This window comes from Hevea brasiliensis, chromosome 2, assembly GCF_030052815.1.
Source record: "Hevea brasiliensis isolate MT/VB/25A 57/8 chromosome 2, ASM3005281v1, whole genome shotgun sequence".
In the NCBI taxonomy this organism is placed as follows: Eukaryota; Viridiplantae; Streptophyta; class Magnoliopsida; order Malpighiales; family Euphorbiaceae; genus Hevea; species Hevea brasiliensis.
Window position 1 is genome coordinate 42,994,439 of NC_079494.1, and position 9,138 is coordinate 43,003,576.

At 36.3% G+C, this 9,138-nt stretch overlaps 1 non-coding gene across 1 annotated transcript; it reads right to left on the minus strand.

The window, feature by feature from the left end:
* Nucleotides 1-4,945: 4,945 nt before the first annotated feature.
* Nucleotides 4,946-5,052, minus strand: LOC131178219 (small nucleolar RNA R71). The gene has a single exon (XR_009147352.1). It is a non-coding gene; the product is annotated as a small nucleolar RNA R71 (small nucleolar RNA).
* Nucleotides 5,053-9,138: the final 4,086 nt, after the last annotated feature.

Sequence of the window (9,138 nt, forward strand, 5' to 3'; positions counted from 1 at the left end):
ATTTCATGAAAATTGTTTTAAAATCCCTTGTAGTATATCTAATGGGTTATCGGTAGGCGAAGTACGGTAATTCATTAGGTGTACTACGGGATCATGTTACATCTTACAGGGGAGTAGGGTGTGACAACTTTTTTCTTTTCTTTTCTTTTCCTTTATAAATTTTAGCTAAATTAATACATAATTATCCCATAAATTTTAAATTCTTAATTATTAAGTTTATTGCATCATGCATGATATCATGCATGATGTAATAAACCTTTTTCACTTTTTCAACTTTTTCTTTTTCCTATTTTGTTTTTCACTTATTTTTTTTTCTTTAGTTCTTTAATTTAATTCTTGATTTCAAAATTTTCTTTCCTCCAATTTTATTTGACAGTTAGGTCAGAAGTCAGCTCCAGGGGTCAATTGACCAAATTTCCCCTCGCCAATTCGATCCGGTGTGCAAATAATTTAATATTTCTTCCGGATCCCTGACCTAATTATTTGACCTACTTAAAAATTATTGTTCATGATTTTCTATTTTCCACTGTGTTCACAATAGTCCTAAGGACCGCGACGTCACATTTTACGGTTCAAAATTTGAGTTTAAATCGACCTCGCAGTCGTTCCCGAGAAGGTCACCCATCGCTGTGACTCTCGGCTCAGTTAACCTCTTATGTTCTGTTTTTCTTATTTATACTTAACTAATTGACAGTTACTAATTAGTTGTGTTCAAGGCTTATCTAGTTGTCTTAGACACGGTTCTACTTCTCTTATTTGTCCGGACCGACACCGGTCACCGGAACAGTGAAATATACTAGGCTATGCAAATAGGGGTGTTATAACTAATATGTTTCATTTTTAATTCCTCACATGTTGATATATGTTGCCAATTTCATTTAAAAGCTTATTGCATTTTATTGTAATTATTCAGATTTCATGGCCAATGTTTACTATATATTGGACCATGCTACAATGTAGATTTGATAGATTTCTCTTCATTAAATTGTTTCTTATTGTGTCTTCTTTAATTTCCTTTTTGAATCACTCTATTTGGAGTTGTATAACTTAAGTTATGATCATTTAACCATAAATAGGTTAAAGTTAAATTTTGACTTCCTTATTAGGTATTTTCGGTTCTGACTTTACTAATTTATTTGGACTCTTTGTAATCTTATTGAGGTCTAGCATTCTTCATAAATATTGTTGCCCTATGTCTTAGGGTCAATCAGAAATTTTACTTCTAATTTGTCAAGTTTTATAGAATTATTTATAGTCAAATTGTTGACTTAGACTCAAAGGTCTTATATTGGCATGGTCCTTAATTAGGTCAATGGCTTTGACCTTAAGTTCTGACCTTGTACATTTATAATTTGAGAAAGTTGTCTAAAACAAAGTTTTAGGTCTCTTTCTTAGCTTTCCAGATTGGTATGGATCATTAATATTTGGAGACTTCTTGTGGGAGATATGCCTATTTCAATTTTCTGGACTTAATAGTCAAATGTTCCAATTCTAGATTTAGTGTGCCAAATTAATCAAGTTAATTGACCTAGTTCCCTTGATTTCTGGGTTTTGGTCAAATTACCAATATTGTAGATCTATGTCTTATTGAAATTTTAAGATTGATTTCATGTCATTTGGAGTTTTCTGGACCATGTTATGGTCATTTTACTATTGCTGGTCAAGTTGCACTTATATTGCAAAGTTTAGGTCATTTTTAGGTCTAAGTCAATTCGGTCGGTTTTTGTAACCCAACTTGGGCAATGAATTTGACTTAGTAAATGGCATTTCTAGGTTCCATGATCTTCACAAAAGATGTAGCCCTATGTCTAAGCTTTCCATTGATATAAATTTCAGGTCATTTGGACTTGTTTTGAGTGAGTTATGGCCAATTGAATGGCTACTGTTCGTATGGTCAAATTTTGGGTTTGCCAATTTACCAATTTCGAATTAGGTCAAGTTTGAGATCTTTTTCTAGACAGAATTTTGGCAAGCTTTCTATATGAAAGTTGGTCCATATTGAGTCTAGTTTTACCTCCAATTGGCTTCATACCAATTGGGGTCACACAAATTAGATTATAAGATCAATTGTATATTGCCCTTATACACTTTATCAAATACACAACCATTACACATCCTCCTTGCTTCACCTTAACTTTCCTTACCAAATTTCTAGATTTATAAGATACTAACATCATTCATCACATCTCAACATGGTCATTTTGGATAGAATATACACATTTTCAATTCACATATTACAACTTTAATTCTCAAAGTTACATTCCACATTCACATATACATGAAATCACTTACTTTTATTACATACAATTCCAACCATTACTTCCATATACTGCCCTCAATCCATCAATACCATAATTCATTTGAATTCATGAAATCAAACATTAATCCATAAAATTCAAGGCTGCTGAATTTGGCCATATGCCAAGGCTTTCTAATACACTTCCCAAAGTCCTAATTTCAAGTGTTCAATATACATACATAGGAAGTAATTTATCTATACATCAAATTCACCTAATCAACACTAATTCCTAATAAATATATGTAAGAATAATTCATTAACCATGAGATTTCATGGCTGCCAAAAATAGTACCCTCCAATAACTCATTAAAACCTCAAAATTTCTTCATCAATTTACTTATCTCAACATGGAAATCAAGTTTACTTAAGTGATACACTTGAATTATATAGATGTTTTTAAGCACATTTGTATTCTAATTCATAGCATTTAGGCAAGTATTTTCATACATAGTAGTTGATTTCATTAGTTTTTGTAATTCTGGTTGTCAAGCCTTTAATTCCATGTTTTCTACATCATTTCAGGTGTTTGGGTGAATCACCAAAGTATGGGAGTGCAAAGGAAAGCTTGGAGGAGTCAAGAAACAGGGAATTGCTGCTGATACAAAGTACACGGGTCGTGTAAACCAATCCCCAGACCCATGTAACTCTATGCTAGAAGAAAGCCAATAGAACCAATGAGAAACACAAGTACACGGGTTATGTAAGTAGACCCATGTAATCTGCGGAGACCCATGTAAGTCTCTGCCGGGCACAAGCTTGAAGAATCTTATGGGAACAACAGTACACGACCCATGTAACCAAGTCCTTGTAGTTGGCGCAGGCTCGTGTAACTTTTTGTGCTAAAACAAAATTTCGCAATTCTCCTCCAGCAAGTTACACGGCACTATATTACGAGACCCGTGTAGTGACACACGGGCCATGTACTGTGCTGCAGCCAGTTTTGTAACTCAAATTCTCCTCCTGTTTTCTAATTCAAACGAAACTCCTAAAGCCTTTTAGACTCAAAATGACCTAACCCTAGAGCAACCAATATAAATTGAAAAGAAAACATCAGGAAGAGGATCGAGGTCGGTCACTGTCATCGAAACTGCTGTTGAAGGTTGCTACTGTTGGGCTCTACATCAGTACCAAAAGAAGTTTTCCAACTGAAGCCCCACAAGATCAAAGCTGCAAACTCTCTTTGGTTCCTTCGTTTCATCTCCTTAGATAGATTATTATTATTATTTTATTTCTTCTGCATAACTCTCTTTTTATTATTTTCACCTTTTACCATGATATTTGCTGAACTCACCATGAGTGAGTAGTTTTTTTATTCTGGATTTGGGAGAGTAGCTCTTGTAATTATTATTATGGATGAACACTGAGTTTTATTTATTAGATTTGAGATTCATTTCTTGATTTAATTTCTTGTGATCTTAATGCATGCTATGTGCTAGTACCCACTTAGCCATGATTATAGATGTTAATTGAAGGACTGAGAGGTGAAGATTAACATTAGAAAATCAAGATCTTAAACCTAGGAATTCTGACCCAGACATAGGCTGATACCTTTGTGGAACATAAAAATTAGTCAAAAGTCTTAAAGGATTTTAATTAATTTTATCACCACGAAAGTAGGGATCGAGTTAATTAGAATACACCCTAGATGCCTTGAGAGAGGATTTAGAATAGCTTAGGACTGATTTCCATCAAGGAAAATGACCATCAATCTAGTAATTAAGTTAGATAATATCCCTAGTAAGATTCAAGTGTAAAATCTTAATTCCAAAATTGCTTAAAATAAATTATTTCGTTTTAAGTTTACCTTTTTAGTGTTTAAAGTTAACAAACTTCATTCCCTAAGTATTTGATAGCCTAGACAGTCAAAATTTCTGTGTAGATTGATACTTGCTAAACAAAATTCCTTGTGGGAACGATACTCTACTTATCACTTTATTACTTGTTAGCGATACGTGCACTTGCAGTGATTGCAAAATAGAGAAACAAGTTTTTAGCGTCGTTGCCGGGGAATTTTTTTTAGTTTTAGTAATATCAAGCGATAGGTGATTTAGCTGATTTAGGCAATTATATTTATTATTTAATTTTATTTTACTGGTTGTATTTCTTTTCTTTTCTCTCAGGTGCCTGACCTGGTACATGACCAAAACAAAGCCAGAAGAAATTTTGGACTATGATCTGGAGATAGATAGAACTCTGAAAGCTATCAGGAGGGAAAGGAAACATCAAGAGCACGGTCAAGAAGATCCAGAAATTCCAACCATGGCCGATAATAATGACAGACCAAGACTCTTGAGTGATTACGAAGCTCCATCTGTCCAAGGATTTCAACCCAGTATCACTAGACCCACAGTAGAAGCTAATAACTTTGAATTAAAACCAGTATGGCTCTAAATGATTCAACAAACCCAGTTTGTAGGTTCACCCACAAAAGACCCACACTATCACCTCCAGTGCTTTCTTGCCCTATGTGATACATTCAAGATGAATGGAGTGTTTGATCAAGCAATAAGACTCAGAGCATTCCCATTCTCCCTTCGGGACAGAGCAAGGAAGTGGTTACTTTTTCGACCAGCTAGAACATTCACTACTTGGGAAAACCTCTCTCAAGCTTTTCTAGCAAGGTATTTCCCACCTGCAAAGACTGCAATGCTGAGGCTTGAGCTCAACACCTTCAGACAAAAGGAAGGAGAATCACTCTATGACGCATGTGAAAGATATAAAGACCTGCAAAGGGAATGTCCACACCATGGCATAGAAGATTGGCTATTAGTACAAAATTTCTATAATGGATTACTACCCTCTACAAGGAGCATAGTTAACTCAGCTGCAGAGGGTGATCGAATAGAGAAAACAGTACCACAAGCACTTGAACTCCTAGAAAGGGTTGCATACCATAATTATGAGTGGTCAAATGAAAGAGGAAATGCAAGAAGAACTACAGGGGTCCTGGAAGTCGACGCCCTAAGCATGATAAATGCTTAGTTTGATCAGCTCACAAGGAAACTCGAAAGAATGCAAGCCAACGCAGTTGGTACAAACAATCAACATGAGGATAGCTATGAAGGAGGATACATGAGTTCAGCATATAGCAATTTCAATGAACCCCCCACAGAACAGATGAACTGTGTGAATAATGGAGGAAACTTCAACCAGAGGCAGCCCAACAATCCATATTGAAATACTTACAACCCTAGATGGAGGAATGACCCAAATTTCTCATGGTCCAATTAGCAGAACCAGCCAATAAACAAGCAATAAGGGTACAAACCACCAGCACCCCCTAGATTTCATAACAGAGGTCAAAACTTTACACAGCCATCACTACCTCTCCAACCTCAACAACTTGAATTGAAAATGACCATGGAAACCATGATGGAAGGATTCCTAGCAGCTCAACAACAACAAACTGAATTGATTAAACAGCTAACTTCTAGAATGGACCAACTTGCTACTCATAACAAGATGCTAGAGAATCAAATTGCTTAGCAAGCAAGTTCTTCAAGTAAGGCTGTTGGCAAACTCCCTAGCCAACTAGAAATTAACCCAAGGGAGCATTGTAAGGTAGTTGCACTGAGGAATGGGAGAACTCTAGTACAAGCAGAGGCAAAACCGACAGAGGAAACCATAGAAAAATCAGAAGGCCAAGCAGAGAAAAAGGAGGAAGAAGCTACGAAAGATTAGGAAGAGGAAGCAAGGAAGACAAAGAAATTACCAGAGCCATACCAGCCTCCCCTACCTTTTCCTTAGAGATTTTAGAAAGCCAAATTAGACAAGCAGTTTGGGAAGTTTTTGGAAGTTTTACAGAAACTTTACATCAACATCCCCTTCACTGAAGCACTTTCTCAAATGCCATCTTATGCAAAATTTCTTAAAGAAATTCTGTCAAAGAAAAGGAAGCTAGAAGACTATGGAACAGTAGCTCTAATAGAGGAATGCAGTGCCATTCTACAAAATAAACTGCCTCCAAAATTGAAAGATCCAGGAAGTTTCTCCATACCCTGTCTCATTAGTAACAAGAAAATAGATAAGGCCCTCTGCGATCTTGGGGCAAGCATTAGTTTAATGCCTCTATCAATATGCAAAAAGCTGGAGATCGGAGAACTGAAGCCCACAACAATCTCATTACAATTGGCTGATCAATCCATTAAATATCCTGTAGGAATACTTGAGAACATCCCTATCAAAGTGGGCAAATTCTTCATTCCAATGGACTTTGTTATCCTTGAGATGGAAGAAGATATTCAAATTCCTATCATCTTGGGAAGACCATTCTTAGCAACTGCCGAAGCCATCATAGACTTAAAAAATGGATGATTAACCCTCAAGGTAGGAGAAGAAGAAGTGGAGTTCAACTCGTTCGACACAATGAAACACAAATTCGAACCTGATGAATGCTTCAAGGTTGACATAATTGACGAACAAGTTGAAGAGGAATTTCATAAGACACATCCTAAAGATCCTCTTGAAGCATGTATTGTGCACAGCCACATAGTGGATGATGAAAATACTAAAATAGCAGCCTGTGCACAACAGCTAGCAGCCCATCCACCCCTACCCTTAGCTAAGGCTTCCAAGATGGAGAAGTTGAAGGAGGAACAAACTGAAGGTAAGCTACAGGAAAATGCCAAATAGGTAGAGCTTAAACCTCTCCCATCTTCACTAAGGTACGCATTCCTAGACTCAAATTCTAATTATCCTGTTATAATCAATGCTGGCCTATCTAAGTTAGAAGAGGAAAAATTGCTAAGAGAACTTAGGATCCATAGCAAAGCCATAAGGTATAAAATAGAAGACCTGAAGGGGATCAACCTTTCAATTTGCATGCATAGGATACCCATGGAAGAAAACAGTAAACCCACAATCGAACACCAAAGAAGACTTAATCCAAACATGAAAGAAGTAGTCCAGAAAGAAATTTTAAAACTATTAGATGCAGGTATCATATACCCGATTTCTGATAGTAAATGGGTTAGTCCAGTACATGTAGTTCCTAAGAAAGGTGGGACAACTATTATCCAAAATGCAAACAATTAACTAATCCCTACTAGAGTAGTCACTGGATGGCGAATGTGCATAGATTATAGAAAATTGAACAGTGCTACCAAAAAAGACCATTTCCCTTTTCTCTTCATTGACCAAATGTTAGAAAAGTTAGCGAAACACTCATACTTCTATTATCTAGATGGGTATTCAGGATTTTTTCAAATTCCTTTTCACCCAGAAGACTAAGAAAAGACAACATTCACTTGCCTCTATGGAACATTTGCATATAGAAGAATGCCTTTTGGTCTTTGTAATGCCCCTGCTACCTTTCAAAGATGCATGATGGCTATCTTTTCTTATTATATTGAAGATATCATTGAAGTTTTTTATGGATGATTTTTCTGTCTATGGAACTACTTTTGATGATTGTCTAGCTAATTTATCTAAGGTATTGCAAAGATGTGAAGAATCAAACCTGGTCCTAAATTGGGAAAAATGCCATTTCATGGTAAGGGAAGGCATAGTCCTAGGATATTTGATATCAGAAAGAGGAATTGAAGTTGATAAGGCAAAAATTGAGATCATTGAAAATATGCAACCCCAACATCAGTCAAGGGAGTGCGAGGTTTTTTGGGACATGCATGATTCTATAGAAAATTCATCAAGGACTTCTCCAAAATAGCTAAGCCACTTACTAACTTGTTAAGTCAAGATGTTCCCTTTGATTTTGATGAAAATTATCTTGTCTCCTTTAACAGAATCAAAGAGGCCCTGATATCAGCACCAATAATGCAGCCACCGAATCAAGAGCTACCATTTGAGGTGATGTACGACGTGAGTGACTTTGCAGTTGGAGCAGTGCTCGAGCAAAGAAAAGATAAAAAGCTCCAAGCTATTTATTATGCTAGCAAAACACTCGATGATGCACAAATCAATTATGCTACCACAGAGAAAGAATTCCTAGCAGTGGTATTTGTAATGGACAAATTCAGATCTTACCTCATCGGGTTAAAAGTCATTGTATTCACAGATCATGCTGCAATCCGGTACCTTATGAACAAAAAGGAAGCAAAACCAAGGCTGATTCGATAGATTCTACTCCTGTAAGAATTTGACCTTGAAATCAAGGACAAAAAGGGATCCAAAAATGCAGTAGCTGACCATCTTTCTAGACTAAAATTGGAGTAATTCAAAGATTTGCTAATTGATGATTCATTTCCTATTGAGCAATTACTTGCATTCTCCAAAGCTCCATGGTATGCTGACTTTGTTAATTTTCTTGTATGCAGGGTACTGCCTCCAAACATAACTTATCAGCAAAGGAAGAAATTCCTACATAATGTGAGATATTACTTATGGGAGGAACCCCTACTATACATGAGATGTAATGATGGGCTGATAAAAAGGTGTATACCAGAAGAAGATATGGAAGTATCATTTATCACTGCCATTCATCACTATATGGATGACATTTCGGCACTTCAAAAACCGCAGCCAAGATTTTACAAGTAGGGTTTTACTGGCCACATTTATTCAAGGATGTAAGATCCTTTGTGCTAGGTTGTGATCAATGCCAAAGAACAGGTAACAATTCAAGAAGGAATGAAATGCCACTGCATGGTATACTTGAGATAGAATTGTTTAATGTATGGGGAATAGACTTCATAGAACCATTTCCCTCTTCCCATGGAAACAAGTATATTCTAGTTAGGGTTGATTATGTGTCAAAATGGGTAGAAGCAATTGCAACACTAACCAACGATGCTAGAGTGGTCACCAAGTTCCTTAAGAAGAACATCTTCACAAGATTTGGCACACCACAAGCAATAATCAGTGATGGAGGAAGTCACTTCTGC